The 21591-nt window shown below is 32.4% G+C and overlaps 1 pseudogene; it reads left to right on the top strand.

The window, feature by feature from the left end:
* LOC145039634 (uncharacterized) overlaps positions 1–21061 on the top strand; it is a 42290-nt pseudogene extending 21229 nt beyond the window's left edge.
* Positions 21062–21591: the final 530 nt, after the last annotated feature.

Genomic DNA, 21591 nt, shown 5'->3' with positions numbered 1-21591 from the left:
CAGTGGTGATTGTTGAGGAAATTAACGGTGATTTTTGTAGATCATTAATCTCCAATGATCCGTTGATCTGTTCATTCATGTATTCCCCATCAATGATTTGTATATTACTGAGTGTGGATAGGAAGTCGTCATTTATAATAGAATATCAGAAAAGCATCATGAATCAAGATCAATAGCTTTATAATCGACAAAGGCGGAGGTATCCATGGTTTTTGAGGCGGAGGTATTCAATTAACCTATACTAAAAAAGGAAATTTTCATATTTTTAGGGATAATTAGTTCCGTCATTTTTATAAATCTGAATAATTTATATTAGTTTAAATTTAAAATCTGATTTTATTTTGTTAAAATGACAGAATTCCAACCATAAACTAGTAAATATATTTTCGATTTAATTTTTGCAGAATATATTTCCAATGCAAATGTTTTTGATAATTAACATGATTTAAGAATTCTTGATATTATTCATATACATCCAAGTTGGGTCTATTATTTTATTCCTAATACACATCCGAAATAAAATATAAATTCATACATATTGTTACAGACTAATATCGTTATACATTTTAATATAGTTATACATATTCTAACAGAATATCATCAAAAATGAATAAAATTCTTACAAAATAGCACTCCTGAATATACAATTATTGAACAAATACACTTGATCTTCTTCAGTGGTCCATATAATCCACTTGATATTCACATATATACTTGTTGTTGAACTCAATTCTAAATATTTATCTTGTATGATCAATATTGAATTCCTCCTCCATACAATTCTGAAAGAATAAGATACATTACTCGTTAGTATTACCAATTAAACAAATATACTTGTTGTTAACAAACAATCTCAAAAGACATTCTAACAGAATGCATGTATATAAATAAATTCTAACAGAATACATTATAGAATGCACTAAAATCATAGTTTTTGCTTCTATATGCATAAACATTCTAAAGCATGTATAAATGTATTATGTTAGAATTACTAGCAACACATGTTTTATGTAATATTTATATTCTCATAGAAAGAATATGTGTTTGCATTCTGATATGAAAAAAAAACAATCAAGTAAATAGAAAATCAAGAACAATCTATCATTATTTAAGTCAGATTCTAAATTACAACATCAACCTGAATGATGGGTATTTAAAATTAAAGAAGAATGAGAGCACGGTGGGTACACTAGTGAAATCGGAAATCAATAGGAAGGATAATCAAAAATTAAAGAATCGATCTAATAAAATATTAAATCACAACATATTATGTAATCCAATCAAATCTTAATTAAAACATAATACAAAGGACCATGTGATTTATGAAAGTGAGATTCACTATTATTTTATGAAAAGTTTGATAGAAATATTGAACAATAATATTTTGAGTAAAAAAAGTTTCGCCTTTCTTAATGTTTTTGAAGATCTAACACAATTGTCAAGCTTTGAGGTTCATTGGCTTTAATAATGGTATCAATTTCTTTCTTTCTCTTATATGATCAATATGCATTCCTTCTCCAAGCCATTTTGAAAGAATAACATGCATTACTCATTAGTATTACCAGTTAAGCAAATATACTTGTTAACAAACATTATTAAAGACAATTTGACAGATTGTTAATCATAACTGATTGTGATGAATCGTCGAATATTCTTTTTGATGATTACAAACATTACTTATTTAATGGAAAATATACAATGGAGAATGATAGTGTATTCAAGTAGAATACTTTTTTACTTTTCCTATCTTGGAATGCTTTTTACTTTTCATACGTTGACAAATAAGAAGATTGATATCAAATTATAATAGACATTCGGATATTAAAAAAATCCAATAAAGACTTTGTATTGCTTAAGCTTGTAACCAATATAAAAAATATGGCACTAATAAATTAATAAAATAATGGATTTTAATTAATTAATAATCACATTCTCTAAAACCACAATCACGATTAACATAAGATTTGTCGAAAACTTTCACTAAAAGTATCTAGATGTCATATTAGTAGGATGTAATAATAGCAACAATCTTGTAAAACACAACTACAAGTGAAAATTTTTAAAATATCTTTTATATTACAAATCACCATTTAGAATTCTACGAATTAACCAAAATTCAAGATAACATTTGAACATAGTTATCTAGGACTTCCTTATCATTAACATATGGTAACTGTTTCCTATGTATGTGAAACCAATGTATTATCAAATTTATCTCGTATTTGCCGATATTTAATATTACAACAATCAATTACTCATTACCAGGACCAAATTTCCTTAAAAAAATAAACGATATTGAAATGAAACACTTGCATGGTGATCGGTAGATTACATCAACATCAATAAGTAAGAGACATAAAAAAAAAACTAAGATTTAAAATTGCGATTGATGTACTGGAAGAACTGAAGCACCATCAAAAAATCAAAATTGAAACAAAGATGGATGAAAAGAGGGAAACGGGGGCTTCCATACCGTAGAGGTGCGGGGTGCCGATCGGAGAACGAGAGATGGATGCAAAGAGGGAAGCAAGCCCTAAGTTGAAACAGGGTAGTAGTTACCCCTTGAACTGATTGTTTTTAGAAAAAACATGAATTGGATGGTAATGTTATAAGATTGTGCAAACTAATTCCTAATTCAATGGGATATTTATTGATTTTATTTATTTACCATAATTAATCATAGCTAGGATTACTAATATACCCTTGTAGATTTATTTAATGATTTAATATTTATTTCTCTCTATCTATCTCTCTCTCTCTCTTTCTCTCTCTCTCTCTATATATACACACACACACACACACACACACACACACTAGACGAATGCCCGCGCGTTGCGCAGAAGCATCTACATAGTTGAAATATTTACAAATATATGTTTTTTTTAAATATAACAATAATGTTGTTGTTAAATTTGATATAATAATTTGTATACTAAGTTGATATAATATATTGATTATTTTAAATTATATGATAATATATATATTTATTAAAACTGCACAATCTCAATCTTTTGAATGACCTCTACCCGTGGATTACTCATGAATAAAATTAAATATAATATATGGTTTAATGTTATTTATAGTTGTTGTTATTATTAATTAATTTTTTAAAATTTATTTGCTTAATGTTTTAATTTCTACCATTGTAATTATTTAAAACATCAAACAATTTATTTTTTATTTTAAAGGTAACTATATAATCATTTATATAAAGTTATTTTTAACTATTGTTATTGTAAGTTATTTTATGCTATTTATTTGAAAACTTTTAACGATTATAAAAATATTTTAGAGAATATTTTAGTTAAATTCATATTACAATTTAGTTTTTGTATTTAACGGTACAATTTATCACTTTTAACTATTCACAAAATATTTTTTTTGGGTTTTTTAAGTGGAACTGAGATTTATATTGATGTTGATCCTGTAATGTTTTATTTAAATTAAGAATTTAAGTATTTTGTCAAAATTATTCAAAAGTTGTAGCTTTAAACTGATAATGGTTTACATACAACAACATATTAAATCTAATAAATAAAGTATAATATGTTAAAAGTTAAAGACATAACTTTATAAGTAGAAGTAAAAATATTGTTTTAATATTGAAATTTAGTTTATTTATGATTGCACTTTAGATTTGATACTTATTTAACCTTATTAACCAACTTATAATCATTATTAGAAAGTCACTATAATTTATCACTTTTAACTATTTACAAGATATTTTTTAGGTTGTTCAAGTTGAACTAAAATTTATATTTAAGTTGATCCTGTAAAGTTATACTTAAATTAACAATTTAAATATTTTAAGCAAATTGTTCAAAAATTGTAGCTTTAAAATGATAATGGTTTACATACAACAACATATTAGACCTAATAAATTAAGTATAATATGTTAAAAGTTAAAAACATAACTTCAATGTCGACTGTGACTGCGAGTCTATAACTCTGATTCCAATTTCATGAACAATGAAGAAATTTCGGTTTAGTTGAAGAAATCTGGATGATTATTTAAAGTTGGAGGAAAATTTTTGATGATGAATGAACTGTGATCGAATTCTCTATAGTTACGTATTTGTGATTAAAGTTTATTAATATATTTACAAGTTTGTCACCGTGTATTTTTTTCTTAGATTAAATAAGTGGTTGATAATGATTCTCTCATTCTCAACCTTTTTTATTTTCTCAATTGAACCCACCTTTATATATATATATATATATATATATATATATATATATATATATATATATATATATATATATATATATATATATATATATATATATATATATATAGAATATTGGCATTTAGTTTTATAAAGAGAAATGGAGTAAATATTATTATATATTCATTTAATACCCCGTAATAAATGTATCCAACATTTCAATAAACTAAAAAACAGTACTTAAAGTATTTTATATCTATCATATTTTTCCTTAATGGGAAATCTCTTACAAAATTCATCTATTTATTTTCTTGGTTCATGGAAACTTTTGTATGTTTAACGGTAAAATATCCAAAAAACTTAGATTAAAACCATTTTTATTCTATTTTCTTGTTTTCTTTCTTGACATCTTTCCATTTTATTATGCACATAGAAAAGAACCCGAAAGAAGAGGGACCAGATTTGCATTATTCAATAACTGAAGGAGAAGATTTGATTTTATTATGTTGCTCGACATCCATGCACCAGAGATCAATTGCCTATTTATAGACGTCAAAAGCCCACAGACTAGCACTACTCTTGCTTTCATAGTTCGCTCTTGTGCTCCCAAAATCTTCCAGTTCACACCGTCACCTCAATTCAGAGCTCTGAATTTGGTTATAATCAGCGAATCAAACTTCAATCGATCAATCATCAACTGTTTTCTTTCGCCATGAGACGATCTTCGCAGAGAACTTTAACTAAATTAATCCGGAGGTTGCTTGAGAAGTTGAACGAAGAAAATTACGACTCTGTGGTTGACAGACTCTCTCAGGCATAAACTTTTTTCCCAATTTCTCGTATCTGAAAACCCTAACTGGTTTATTTTAGTCGCATCTGTTTCTTTGTTTGTTCACGACACACACTAATTATTAAGTTAAATTAACCCCTAAATTTTGTATTTTTCTGCGGAGATTTTGAGCGCGATGTGCAGAAATCTTTGTGGAAGTAAGATCACTTTGAAAGCAACAATTTTGAGCTATGATTTTTTTAACTGTTTTATTTGTTCTTGTTGGTGGTTTAATTCGGAATGAGTTGGTGCTTTCGAGGTTAATTGCCGAGTGGTGTTACATTTAATTGGAAACGAAATTTGGGCGTTGAGCACAATTTTCTTGAGGTTTGGTTGACTTCACGTTTTTTGTGTTCATTAAAACGCGATTATAACCTGATAAGGCTCGAATTTTGAATCAAAGAAGAGGCATTTGCTCACCCTTCTACCATTGAAGAAGGGTTGACGAGTGGCCTTATTCTTGTTTTCCATATAAAAACCATGTTGTTATGGCAAACTTACTATTTCTTAAGGGAAATTTTCATATGTTTGAAGCATGTTTTTTCTGTTATTAATGAAATTGAACATTACTTTAAAATAGTTTGCCATGTGGTTCCTACATACAATGTAATTGTATGAAATCGTAAGCCTATCGCAATTATTTTATGGTTATCATGCCTGTTTCACTTTCATACGAGTCTTTTTGCACATTAGGACTACATGTTTTCAAAGGGTAAACAACTTAAATTATGAAATACAGGAGTTAAGAAATTCTAGAACTACAACATAATATTTTAATTTGTTATTCTACTAGTCCAGTAATAGATAAAAAGAGGATTATTCTGTTTGATCCAGTACTTTGAAAGTACTTTCCTTGGTGATCTATCTCTTGCAGTTATCATTCAAGGTCAAAGGTGCCAGTTAACTTCATTGGTTGCTATTTAAAGGAAGATATATTTGAAAGATTTAAACATAGTTTTATCTTTTACTAAATCTTTTACTTATTCAAAGGGTACTATTTGATCATCTAATTATCGTTGTCATTTCTTCCTAATTGTCTATCAGCTATGAAACATTTCTTCCTAAATTATATCGTCTAGAACCACTAGGAATAACAACTGGTGATTGCGAAGACAATGACACGGATGAACATTCTAACAGTTTAATGTTTGAAAATTCAATATAAGATTTGTATTTAATTATTCAGAGGGAAGAATACTATAGTAGAAATCTAGTATTTAGGTTACGTATCTTTCGCGATTCAAAATTTATCCGAAACTATGTTTAACTTTTATATCCAGTATCTTTGGAGATTATAAATATTATAAGAAAGTCTTTTGTTGTCTTTTTCACTATTCTAAATATGGAAGTCTTGGAGCTTTAAAATGTTCTATGAAATACATGCAAGAATAGAACATGACATTGACACATTGGCAATATATCGGAAAGCATCCATCTCAAGTTGATATAATGTTCTCTTTTCGCAGTATATCGAACGTGGAGCAGACGATAGTATATTACTTATTGAAAACTGCGTGCTTCACTTCAACATTTTTAAAAAAGACTTAAAGACTACTCCATTAGAACCTGCATTTGCTTCTATCTTTAAAAAGCTGATAGGAAAGCCTTACTTCTGTAAGGTGTTTTCCTGTTTCAGAAAGTATACTCACATCAGTGAAACATTCCTAGACAATCTATCCACATCACTGCAATTATCGCGACATGAGAATTTTCAGTTTGCGGTTGCATTAGCAAACGCTGACGAGGATGACCTCAGTAGGGCTGGTGTGTTCTCTCTCTCTCTCTCTCTCTCTCTCTCTCTCTCTCTCCTGTTACTCTTGGCTTCAATTGTTTAACATGCATATGAGAACTGTATTTCTGTTTGCAGGAGAGAAGTTCTGTGAAGAGCACTTCAAAGAGTTGTGTGACCTGTCTGAGAGAGGCCATATACCTTCTGTTCAAGCATTGCTCGAGGTATTAAACTATCCTCTATGGCTTCTCAGAAAGAGTACTATAATACTATATAGATCTTGAGGAATGGTTGAGCCAAATGAGAATAATTATGGAGCTTAGTGATGTTATCTGTACAAGTGTTGACATTCTTTATTTTGGTCACTTTACTACTGTGTGTTTCAAGAACATGACATTTACATGTTTACCCTCTCAGGAACGAATTAGAGCCCTAATGGACTCTGGGATTCAGGAACTTTCTAACAATGCACATAAGTCTGGAACTCAGGATCTTATTCAGGAGGAAGCTCCTACTTCTTCTAAGGTTTACCAAGTCAGCATGGTTGACTTACTATTTAATTACCTTCGTTTATATTTATATCTATTGAATTAATCCATATCTTTTTGTAGGTTCTTCAAGAAGATACTGCATTGCTTTCTTCTAATCAACTTTCCAAGGAAATGGAAAGTTTGTGCATAACGTCTGCAGACGATTGTCCGATGATAGAGAAGATTAGTGATGAACCTGGTTCTTCAACAGTTGAAGTTGATGCAGATCCTATAAACACAGAGGCCAATGCTTATTTCCAACAGATGTTCTCAGGTCAATTGACAGTTGATGCAATGGTTCAAATGCTTATGCAGTTCAAGGGATCTTCTGAAAAAAGGTTTTAGTTTTCATTATCCATTTCTATCATTATCTATCTTCCATTGCCTTTTTTCATATGAGAACATGTTAAAATTTGAGATTTTAGGTTCTTTGCTAATCCATCTTATTATGCACATTGGCTTCCTGATCATACACTATGATTAAGTGGGAAGAAATGGTAGTGGTTGATAATATGAGAAAGTAGGCACGTTGAAGTTGATAATGAGAGGACCAAGCACATTGAAGTTGAGGGTCACCTGATCAAAGACCATAAATGGGAACATATACTTCCAACCTTTGCATATAAGGACAAAAAATCCGTTAACGAAAGCATAAATAGATTTTGTTTGTACAATTAAGACACCGAATTACTTCAACTTGAGGAGTGTTAGATAGAATGTCTATATGATTTAGGATTTCTTGATTTAATTTAGTTACCATACTTAAAATTGATTTAGTTTTCTTTCTGTATCTTAGCGCAGTGTATAAATTGAGGTCATTACCCTACAAAGAACACACTTACATACTTTCCCCATTCAAATTACATTATGCAGGTTAATAGGGCATATGGGGAGATGTTTAACTACACGTCGTTACCATGTTTTAAATAAGTGTTGTCTGAGTTTTTGTTTATGTTAACCTTAGTAGTCTAGGGTTTATGTTTTGTGAATAAAATATCCCAGCCAATATATTGTCAAAAGAGAATACATAACACTTCCCTGGAGGCATTTAGGTGATTGAGCCTATAGAGGCTTGAGGTCTATGATTAAGTAGTGGTGAGAAATGCTCTTTAGATCTGAAGCAAAAAGCCACATTTCTTTCTTTGGTTTGCTAAAATTGAAAGAAATATATGATCACTGTGAGTGGAAGATATTGGTTGCTAGGTCGGATGAGGATTTTTGAAAAGCATGAAGTGTATCTTTGCTTTGCATGATTTGTTCTCCTTCAAAATCGGTAGACTGTGCTTTAAAGAATACAAATATAGGAAGTTTTTGGTAAACAGGTTCGAAATGGAAATTGAGCATACCTGACTCGATTCTATCCTTCTTCATGTCCTACTTTTGCAAAATTCTTACCAACTCTGGATAGCATAAAAACTTAAATGTGTTTCTCTTGAAAGTAATTAGTATTATGATTATGGTTGTGAATCTTGGAGGGAGCTATGACTTGCAAGGCTACGGTTGTATTTTGCACAGGATTCGGTTGCATAATTCAATATTAGATATTTTAAAAGAAGCGTATTTAATTTTTCTCATAGTTTATAAAAAGTTACTGATGGATTCTATTTCTTTTAAGTTGTACCCAACAAAATACCATTCAGAAGTAATCTTTTAGTATCTTATGATTTATCAAGTACTTATGCTTCTCCTTTGTGTGACCTCACAGGGAGCAATTGGTATTTGAGTATATGATCATCAACCTGCTTCAAGTGAAAAAGTTTTTCAACACATACTCCGATGAACAGTTTAACCTTTCTGCTATTCTATTTGGTGAGGACTCATAGGATTTACTCAAAACTGAAACATTTTGGTAACAATTCAACATATAACACACAATTTTTTCTAATATTTTTCCTGCAGGATTACTTATCAAGAATCAAGTTATGAACGATTCTACACTGAGCATTGCCTTACAATCCGTTTTGGATGCATTACATGAACCTGCAGATTCCAAAGTTAGTGTTGATTTCCAGTAATGGTTGTTACTAGACTGAAGGCTATTGTTTATTTAACTATACAACATTGTCTTTGTGCAGATCTTTATTTTTGGGATAAAGGCCTTGGAAACTTTTGTAGATCGCTTGATTGAATTTCCAGAATTCTGCCAACAAGTCTTACAGATCTCTCATCTAAAGGGTACTCATTCTGAGCTTGTTTCCATTATTGAAAAGACACTTGGCAGAACTTCATCAAGCCATTCAGAATCAGATGAAGCCCACAATCAATGTAGTTCTATCCCACCACCAGAAAATGTCGTGGTAAGTTTTATGTGTATTTTGGTTTGAATGATCTTTCTTAGTACACATGAAGATATGTTCTTTGAGCCAAATGAGAATAATTGTGGAGCTTAGTGATGTTATCTGGGCACTTTACTTCTGTGTGTTTCAAGAACATGACATTTACATGTTTACCCTCTCAGGAACAAGTTAGATCCCTAAAGGAGGGCGAACATGGCATTCAGGAACCTTCTGACAGGGCACATAAATCTGGAACTCAGGATCTTTTTCAGGAGGAAGCTCCTACTTCTCCAAAGGTTTACCCGATCAACATGGTTGACTTACTATTTAATTACCTTTGTTTATATTTATATCTATTGAATTAATCCATATCTTTTTGTAGGTCCTTCAAGAAGATACTGCATTGCCCTCTTCTAATCAACTTTCAAAGGAAATGGAAAATTTGTGCATAACGTCTACAGACGATTGTCCAATGATAGAGAACATTAGTGATGAGCCTGATTCTTCAACAGTTGAAGTTGATGCAGATCATATAAACACAGAGGCCAATGCTTATTTCCAACAGATGTTCTCTGGTCAATTGACAGTTGACGAAATGGTTCAAATGCTTACACAGTTCAAGGGATCTTCTGAAAAAAGGTTTTACTTTTCATTATCCATTTTTTATCATTAACAATCTTCCCTTGCCTTTTTTCATATGAGAATATGTTAAAATTTGAGATTTTAGGTTCTTTGCTAATCCATCTTATTTATGCACATTGGCTTCCTGATCATACACTATGATTAAGTGGGAAGAAATGGTAGTGGTTGATAATATGAGAAAGTAGGCACGTTGGTTGTTAGAGCAAATGCTGAGATCCCCCATAATAGGTTACCTTTGTTTCAATTGAATTAATGATTTAGGGTTTCTTGATTTGATTTAGTTATCTTATATAGAATTGATTAGTTTTCGTATCTTATCATTTCATATAACTGGAGATAATTACTTCACCAGAAAAGTCAATAGATAGAAATAATCTTCTAGATCTGATTAAATGGTATATCCTTAGTTGTTCCTTAATGTCGTTATCGAGGAGGAGGTATACACGAAGCAACTAGGGTTTGTTATCGAGGAGGAGATATCTAAGGTATGTCTATCGTGTCGTGTATTATGGTCGCAAGTAGTCCCTTAAATCATGGGAGATTTTCGATATCTACAAGGAGATTTGTATGGTTTGTAGTCCACTATCTATTAAGATACTTATATCATTTTTCGATAAGTGTTTTGAGCTAGTTCATTCAATATACGATATTGGATAAAACTCTCCATATTTTGACGTAATCTTAAGGCTAAAAAAAGAAACAACACATGATACACACACACACACACTAATGTACACTCTAATCTACTTTTAAACTACATCATAGTCCCAAACAAGACTTGAACCCTTGACCACTTGGGCTAAGGAGCACCATGTCAACACCAGCGCCAGATACTGTTGGGCTATATGGGGTACTGTGTATTTGTTGTGTAATTTAGCTATTGGAAAAACAAGAAACAACACACGATATAGAGCTATGGGAGACGTGTCATATGAAATGATGTGATAGCCAATCAACGATTCATGAAACCAAAAGAATGAAGTATCCAATGAGAGGACCAAGCACATTGAAGTTGACAGCCACCTGATCAAAGACCATACATGGGAACATATACTTCCAACCTTTGCATATAAGAACAAAAAATCCATTAAAGAAAGCATACATAGATTTTGTTTGTACAACTAGGAGACCGTTACTCCGACTTGAGGAGTGTTAGATAGAATGCCTATATGAATTAGGATTTCTTGATTTAATCTAGTTACCATACTTAAAACTGATTTAGTTTCCTTTCCGTAGCTTAGCGCTGTGTATAAATTGAGGTCATTACCTTACAAAGAACACACTTACATACTTTCCCCATTCAAATTACATTATGCAGGTTAATAGGGTCGTGGGGAGATGGTTAACTACACTTCGTTACCATGTTTTAAAGAAGTGTTGTCTGAGTTTTTGTTTTTGTTAACCTTAGTATTCTAGGGTTTATGTTTTGTGAATACAATATCCCTGCCAATATATTGTCAAAAGAGAACACATAAAGCTTCCCTGGAGGCCTTTAGGTGATTGAGTCTATAGAGGTTTGCGGTCTATGATTAAGTAGTGGTGATAAATGTTCTTTGGGTCTGAAATTAAGCATACCTGACTCGATTTTATCCTTCTTCGTGCCCTACTTTTTCAAAATTCTTACCAACTCTGGATAGCATAAAAACTTAAATGTGTTTCTCTTGAAAGTTATTAGTATTATGATTATGGTTGTGCATCTTGGAGGGAGCTATGACTTGGAAGGCTACTGATGTATTTTGCACCGGATTCGGTTGCATAATTCAATATTAGATATTTTAAAATAAGCATATTTAAATTTTCTCGTAGTTTATAAAAAGTTACTGATGGATTCTATTTCTATTAAGTTGTATCCAACAAAATACCATTCAGAAGCAATCTTTTAGTATCTCATGATTTGTCAAGTACTTATGGTTCACCTTTGTGCAACCTCACAGGGAGCAATTGATATTCGAGGATATGATCAGCAACCTGCTTCAAGTGAAAACGTCTTTCAACACATACTCGGATGAACAATTTAATCTTTCTGCTGTTCTATTTGGTGAGGACTCATAAGATTTAGTCAAAACTGAAACATTTTGGTAATAATTCAACATATAACACACAACTTCTAATATTTTTTCCTGCAGGATTACTTATCAAGAATCAAGTTGTGAGCGATTCTACACTGAGCATTGCCTTACAATCCGTTTTGGATGCATTACATGAACCTGCAGATTCCAAAGTTAGTATCACTTTCCAGTAATGGTTGTTGCTAGACTGAAGGCTATTGTTTATTTAACTATACAACATTATCTTTGTGCAGATATTTATTTTTGGGACAAAGGCATTGGAAACTTTTGTGGATCGCTTGATTGAGTTTCCAGAATTCTGCCAACAAGTCTTACAGATCTCTCATATACAGGGTACTCATTCTGATCTTGTTTCCATTATTGAACAGACACTTGGCAGAACTTCATCAACCCATCCAGAATCAGATGAAGCCGACAATCAATGTAGCTCTATCCCACCACCAGAAAATGTTGTGGTAAGTTTTATGTGTATTTTGCTTTGAATGATCTTTCTTGATACATGCCCACAATTCTTAAGTTTTCTTTTGGACTATGGTGGATTGATATATATATGCATCCTACAAAATTGTTTTCTGTGTAGATGCCGGATTCATCTTCCCATTTGACTGGATCTGATGGTGAACATCTTGGTTCTCAAGTATCTTCTCCACCAAAGCTTCAACAGAGAAATGAGATTCAATCAGATGAAATACAAAAACCATCTTTGACTGAATCCAGTCACACAAATCAAAACTTAACTACTTCGGTTGCTACCTCAAGTGATTCAGCAAATATCCAGAAGGCAAGTAACATGCTGTCAGTTTAGCTATATCAGCTTTATCCAGTCATTGGTAGCTGATCCACATTTTTCAGAATTTGTTGTTGATATTGTTTCTGCTTAATCCTCTTAACATGCAGCCTCAAAGTGTAGCTATATCTTCAGCACTAATGGCTTCATCTCCAGAGTTTCGTCTTCCATCTAGAACAGTTGCCTCAACAAGTAGGTTTTCTGTACTTGTGGTTTTGTGGTTTCTTGTCTTTTCTTTGATCCCCTGAACATATTGCAGTTACCTTTTGTTGATGGTGTTTAAAAATGTTTGAGAATTGCAGGCTTTGTCTCAGCAAGCAGCAGTACACTTCTTGATGTTGCTCAAAGAAGAGAAACACCCGTACAGGTTTGTAATCTTAGCTTGTTTTATTAAATTGAGTTCCATATATTTCATGGTTATTATATATTACCTCAATGTTTGTGTAAGTATCAATGTATCATTTCTATAAAATTATAAAAAGATTTCTTCACTTATATTTATCTGCATCTTCTTTACAGGCCCCACCATCCATAACTCGGGATAGAATCTCATTCATTTTTAATACTTTATCCATTGCAAATATTGAAGCTAAAGTAGAAGAGTTTACCAAGATTCTGGAGGAACCGTATTATCCCTGGTTTGCACAATATCTTGTTATGAAAAGGTGAGAGACTGTATGATCTTTCATTATCACTATGCAAGGAATTGGATTTTTTTTTTGAATGACTCATTGATCATGCTGACAGAGCAAGCAGCGAACCAAATTTTCACAAGCTGTTTATGAGTTTTCTTGAGAAAGCTCATTCAAAACAGCTTATGGAAGAAGTAGTTCAAGAAACCTATAAAAATTGCAAGGTATTCTTTTCTACATTATTCATTGATGGATTTAAATATGGTATATAAACCCGGAGTAATTTGTTATTTGGGAATGCAACAGATTCTGTTAAGGTCTGAGCTGATACAGACAAGTTCTGAGCAGCGTCTGTTGCTCAAGAATCTTGGGGGATGGCTCGGAATGATTACAATCGGTAGAAATAGAGCTTTATTGTCTAAGCATATTGATCCAAAATCTTTAATTATAGAGGTAGATTTTGTTTCTTTTCATCTTTTTGACTTAGGTGCGATATATGACATATAAGTTTACTTATAAACTTGTGTAGGCTTATGAAAAGGGATTAATGATTGGGATAATTCCATTTACCTCCAAGGTATGTATAACTCCATTGATTTATGTTTATTCTCCAAATCATTATGGTTATTTTATTGGTATTGTTTTTTTTTTTTTTTTTTTTTTTCACTTCACTTGCTATAGGTTTTGGAACCTTGCAAAGGAAGTCTAGCATATCAACCACCGAATCCGTGGACTATGGGGATTCTTGGATTACTTGCTGAAATACATGCAATGCCAAATCTCAAAGCAAATCTCAAGTTTTCAATAGAAGTACGTTTGAGTCGATGTGTACCACATGTACAATTGTGATTTTCTAATGGTGTATATACACACATACAGATACATATTCTCATGTCGGTTTTCCATTTTAGATATTGTTCAAGAATCTTGAATTGGACATGAAGGCAGTTACTCCAACATCTCTTCTGAAGGACAGAGTTAGGAAAATTGAAGGAAACCCCGATTTCTGCAACAAAGATGTTGGGTCATCTCAGCAAAATACTGTAACATCTGCTGTAAATCAAGTTGAACTACCACATGAAGCTGCTGTTACATCTTATCAGGGTGGGGATTCACATATATTATACCAGGTTTGTTTTCTATAGACGTTTTTGATATTATCTAAGCTATTTCACTATCTGATTTTCTAATGCCTTCTATTTTGGTTGATAGCATGCTGCTCCAGTTCATTTCCCTGCTGTTCCTTTGGTTGAAGATATGAACATGCTTTTCCAAAGGTTCCACTTTTCTCTTTTCATTGCAACTAGATAATTAAAAATTGTTTGCTGGAAAACTTATTGATTGTGTTCTTACTGATTACTTTTGCAGATTGCTTCCAGTGATAATGGATAAGGCTATTAAAGAAATCCTTTCTACTATTGTTCAGAAGAGTGTTACCATAGCAACTCAAACAACAATGGCACTTGTTTTAAAGGTGTCATTCTCATTCAGTTAGTTCTTTCTATGGGGATGCTTTTGAACCCTCCAAATACTGATCGAAGGTTTTGTGTACATCAATTAACAGGAGTATGACAACGATTCTGATGAGAACTATATCCATAGTACATCATCCTCCATCATTGTTTGCCTGGCTGGAAATCTGTCTTATGTTACTAGCAAGGTTCATTGTTAACTTTATACTTGTAGTCATTTTCTTCTTTGTTCATGTGTGTATTATTTTCTGACAAAAAGTTAGTGTGATCTTCTCCTTTCTGCAGGAACCTCTTCGTAAGAAGATGTCAAGTCAGCTAAGAAACTCTCTACAGGGTTTGAATATTGCAAGTGAATCCCTTGAACATGCCATGCAACGTGTTATTGATGACAACCTTGAGTTGGGATGTGCATCAATTGAAAAGGCTGCAATTGAAACGGTTTTAATTTCTTAATCTTGTTGTTGGTGTTATATACATTCGTTTTTCTTTGCATCTTATGTTCATATCGATGCACGTGTCATACAGGGGCTAGTAATAGTAAAAAATGAAATTGCTCAGCAACTTTCAGTTAGAAGGAAGCAAATAGAAAGTTCTAGAACTACAACAATTGATCCAAGCCTATTTGCACAAAGTCGTATAGGTGCTTTTCCAGAAGCATTTCATCCTCAAGCTGCCCAATTTGTATCCCTTCATCAACCACAAGTTCGTATGGTTCCAGCTCCTCAATCACATGTATCAGGGACTTATAATGTTGCTAATGTAAGTAACATTCTTTATTCAAGTGTTCAAGTTAATGAGTTTCAACTTCTGAATCTTTGCTTTGAATTTCTAGGAAATGAGAGCCCAACAACAGACGTTTCTTCCACCTTCAAGTTCCAGGCACTTTATAAGCAAACCTTCATTAACTACTGGTGCTGCATTGGATGAATATCATGTTCTTGTAAAGAAGGTTGGATATTGTATTCGATTTGCTTGAATTCTTGCTTATCTAGAATTTCTGAATGGAAACAATGCATATTTTTTTTATTTATAATAATGTGCTGTAGAGCTTACAGAAACTTATTTTCCTTATCAATTCTTTCAGCTTGAATTTTTGATTGGTAAAGATGCTAAACAAGCTGAAATTCAGGTATTATATCTTCATTTTCATTAATAAATTACTTTAACCTTTTCATTACTTGTGTATAACGATCAAATTTTAAACTGTAAACCAAAGTAAGTATCCGAAATCTGCATACCAAAATCATTTTCTTCCTTCATTCTTGTTCATATTAATATTTTTATATAGCAATGAAATATAAATAACAAAACAAGAGGATGGTTGTTTGGTTGTTTTCAGTCTGTTGTTTGTGAGGTTCCTGTGGTTGTTCTTAGATGCATCAACAAGGATGAGGCTGCCTTGGCTGTGGCTCAAACGGTATATATAATACCCCTTGCTATTATATGGAATTGTGGATGCTCTTCTTTCTTACAAAATAATTTTTCCAAATTTTATGTAGGTTTTCGAGAGTTTATATGAAAATGCAGCCAACTATGTACATGTCAATGCTGACCTTGACATCTTAGCTGGTGTGTGTGATGTTAGCAAGCTTGTGGGGAGGGAACTCACTAGTTGGGTATGACCATAATCATGTTACATCATTTGTTGCATTCAGTTATTGGTGTGTATATATTTTTTTTATTACTTTCTACTGATTTGACAATTCATTTCTGCAATCAGGTAGTGCATTCTGATGATGAGAGGAGATTCAACAAAGATATTACAGTTGGCCTAATTCGCAGGGAATTACTGAACCTCACTGAGTATGATGCTTACATGGCCAGACTTATTGATGGAGGAAAGAGTGGTATGTATGTCTAAACATGCATTACAGATACTGAAGATTATAGTATTCATATCAAATTTGAAGTTATTAAACATCAGATAAAAGAGTGTCAGTGTCAATGTCTGATAATTAATTGCATTTCATGACACTTCCCTTCACTTTTATTTTGCAACTTCTTTTTAAAATGTTCAAGATTTGTAAAATTCATGCCTTTTAATTGTTCACTTATTTTACTTACTACATCAAATCTAAAGATTTATGAATGCCAAATAGATAGGTATATTTTACTCTTTGCTTATAAGCGTCTGATAAATGCTAAGGAGTTTCAAAAACAGAAGTTCGAAACATATTTAACTGTAATTTTTTTTTTCCATAAAAAATTTCATTCATCACAGCTATGGTTTTAACTATTATATGATGCACAGGGGCGACAATAGAGTTTTTCATCTCCCTTGTTGAAACACTGAAGCTCAGTGATGCAGGAGTATTGTCTTCACTTCACAATGTCATTCACAGTTTATCCAAGGTTTGATCTTGCTCCTAATTGCTATGACCTTAACCTTTAATGATGTGTCAAATACATGCCATATCGCCAAAACTTACTGGTTAAACTGGGAATAGAACATTTTCCAGTGGAACAAAATCACAAAATGACAAGGTCAACCAATTTTCAAACAACCTAAAGAAAGAAAAGCTAATATGATTCTTGTTAATGATATCCAATTTGAAGCTAATTGTTTATGTTTGAATGGAACAGGTGACTAAGCATCCTGTGGCCAGCAAGGATGATGACGATGCATTTATATCTTCTGAACCAGATCCTCCTACTTTCCATTGGCAGGTAGTAATTAATTAACACTCTTTCACTAACTTCCTAATTATTCTCATCTTACATGATATTTCATTTTTAAGACCTTAATTTACGAATCTCATCATTATTTGATTCTTGTAAAATCAGGTTTCTAAGATATTTAATGATTGGTGTCGGATACGTGATCGCCATGGTGTCAATGATGCAGCTCGTGCTCATTTTATTCTAGAACTTCATCAAAATGTATTGTCAAGAGCTGATGATATGCCAAACCGCTTTTTCCGCCGCCTTATGGTGATTCTGACAACTCATGTCCCTTGTCCTTTACTCTCAAAAACACACACACACACACACACAGTTATAAGGAAAAAAAAAAAAACATATCTTGATCGCTTGTGATATTATTAGGAGCTTGGTGTGTCACACTATCTATCTTCTCAAGGGACCAATGAAGAAGCAAATCTATCATCTTTCCTTGTCATTGATATATATGCAGACCTTGTCTTTTCAATCTTGAGGGTAGGAGTTAAAACTTCCTTTTTATATATGTAATATATATAATCAAATGTATATTTCATCAACTTGCCATTTTTGTTCTTTGTTTTTAGTTTCTCCCTGTTGACCAGGGATATAGCAAGCTCTCTCTTTTCTCCAAGGTACGAATTTAAAACTAAAGTTCATTTTAAAAAAAAAAAGTTTATGGTTTGTCGATTGTCGATTGTAATTTGGGTACACATTTTGTTGAACAGGTGTTAGCGGTGATTGTGAGATTTGTTAAAAAGGATGCAGAGGAAAAGAAAGAATCATTTATTTCTACACCATATTTCAGGCTATTCATCAACTTTTTCAATCACCTTCATACCCTCGACTCTACCGATGCAAATTTTCAGGTATTTTCAATTTTATTTTAATTATTTTGAAAATTTTCATGCATAAGTTTTGTGTCTTGTAACTAATTCCATTGAGTTGTACAGATGTATGCTGCTCTATCAAATTCATTTCACGCCTTGCAGCCACTCAAAGTTCCTGCATTCAGGTTCGTCTAGATTAATATTTGATAACATAGAAAAGACAAGCATATATATATCTACATATTTAATATTTGACAACAAATTTTTGAATAAATTGTTTTCAGCTTTCCATGGGTTGAGCTAATTAGTCACAAAGATTTCATGCCAAAACTCTTTGCTGCCAATGGTCAAAAAGGATGGCCATACTTCAAACGCTTGCTGCTAGACTTATTGATGTTCATGGAACCCTTCTTGAGAACAGGGGAACTTACAGATCCGGTTTGCATTAAAATCTATCTTTCATCATTGATTTGTTTATTGTAGCCTTCTACTTTTATTTCTTCATATTACACCATTGCATTTTGAAAAATCTATCCAGTTATAGCAAAGTCATCCAGATACAAAACAAGTTTCACTCTGCTATAATTCGATAGATTTTTCAACGTACAATTCCTTAATGAGAAAAAAAAAAAAAAAAACAAAAACTGAAAGTACAACACTATAATAGAAATATTTGCAATGAAACTACAGTGCTATTTGTTACCTTTAGCCCTTATTTTCAGCTTTAGAAATCAGAAATTAATATGTATGTTTCTTTCTTCAGGTCCGTATACTATACAAAGGCACACTGAGAGTGCTTTTGGTGGTGGTTCATGATTTCCCGGACTTTGTTTGCTATTATAATTTCAGTTTCTGTGAAGCCATTGCTTCACGTTGTGTCCAACTAAGAAACATAATTCTTAGCACTTTCCCAGCTAACATGAGTCTTCCGGACCCCAACACTCCCAATTTGAAGGTCTTTGACTTATCTTAACTCACTACATTTATTACATATTGTGTTTGACATGTATTGAACTGAAACTGTGACTGATGTCAACGAGACAAAAGTTGCAACTTTATATCCCATGCAACAAACACAACCATAGTCTTGGTGCAAGAACTAATTACCAAACGCAATATATATCTTTTTTTTAGGTGGATCTGCTAGCTGAGATAAGTCAATCACCTTGCATTGACTTTGAGTTTGCTGCTGCTTTGAAAGCCAACAATATGAAAAATGATGTTGATGAGTATTTCATGGTATATACATGATTTTGACTAGTAATTGTAAAATCCTTTTTTTTTTCTTTTTCTTATCGGCTCTTCTAATATTACTCGCATTTCTTTTTTTGTTATTGGTACAGACAAGGCCGGAAATGTCTTCATTTCTTTATGGATTAAAGTACAAACTACTTCTTTCATCAAGAGAAGCTGAAAGGTCCGGAACATACTACAATGTTCCTCTAATGAACTCACTTGTACTTTACATTGGAACAAAGGTACAATCAAAAGTTCCCTTTAGATTCTTCACACCATAATTTACCTTTTTGCCACTAGGGCATAGTCAAAGGGTTTTGGGACTTTCAGTTCCAACGTGGATTAATCTCCTATAGTGGGTCACTATTTATCTGATTAACATCTCACATGATGGGAAAGAACATGACATGACAGAGCAGTGTGAGCAGGCCAACCAGGGGTTGTTGGAAAAATAACTCGGGTACAAAAATAATGTTTTATGTTTTTTCATGTTATCTCCCAGGCCATCCAACAGCTGCAAGTGAGCACCGCTTCTCATGAAGCCTCCATAACTAGGTTTGTCTCAAAGACTGGCTATTTTGCGGGTGCGGCTTTGGACATCTTCAGGACATTAATACGCGACCTAAATTGGGAAGGCCGTTACCTCTTCTTCAATGCGGTTGCAGACCAATTGCGTTATCCCAACAACCACACGCATTTCTTTTCCTTCATTTTGCTTCACTTCTTTGTTGAGATAAAAGAGGTGAGACCCACTTTCTCTTAGTTAATTAATTACAACCCCACATGACATAACATGACAGAACAGAACAAAACAAAACAGATAGATTTTTCAAAGCACATAATATATGTTTTTCTTTTTGTGTAAGCAGGAGGCGATTAAGGAACAGATAACGAGAGTGTTATTGGAGAGATTGATAACTAAACTCCCACACCCATGGGGGCTTCAGGTTACCTTCATTGAACTTGTAAAGGTAACCTTATCATAATTTACGGTTCTGGTCCCTTGAGTTTAATTGATTAAGCTTCATAAAAGTTAACACTTGTTTGATGGTTTTTAAATGATTGGTGAACAGAATCCTAGGTACCAATTTTGGAACCTGAATTTTACAAGGAGTGATCCTGAGATCAAAAGAGTCTTTGACTTTGTTTCAGCAAGTTTTGGTGTCCATGTACAATTCGTTAATGCTGTTTCTGGAGTGCTCTAAAAATCACTTCAGATGTTTATGTTGGTTTGTTGTATGTGTGATTCTGATAAATATGACACTTAAAACCGTTTTTATGTGTACGTAGATATATATATGTAAGTATGTGTGCATGTATGTACATGTATTTTGTATGTATATGCAATATGTGTTAGATGCATGCATATGTGTTTTGTATGTGTGTCTACTTTAGATATGTATGTATTTTGTATGTGTTGGCTTCATTTATATTAATCATCTTGATTCGATCTGAGTATGCTACATTTTTTTAACAATACAAAGTGGTTTAATCAAAACTCAAAAGTATAATGTGCTTTTGTTTTTCAACTTGTAATTGTAATGATTGTAGTTTATTTAGAATAGATAGTAGTTATCATGTTTTCTTTTTATATAAAAAATGTGTACCATGTTTAGTATTTTTTGAAGGCTGGCCGGATGTTTAATGAGTGCTGCAAGTTGGTTTGAAAATGATTTTTATCAAGTTGGAATAAAAGAATAATTCAAAACATATAATGAGTCTGAATACAAAAATA

Source organism: Lactuca saligna, chromosome 4 (assembly GCF_052625555.1).
Source record: "Lactuca saligna cultivar CGN05327 chromosome 4, ASM5262555v1, whole genome shotgun sequence".
In the NCBI taxonomy this organism is placed as follows: Eukaryota; Viridiplantae; Streptophyta; class Magnoliopsida; order Asterales; family Asteraceae; genus Lactuca; species Lactuca saligna.
This window is presented reverse-complemented; position numbering and strand designations above follow the sequence as displayed.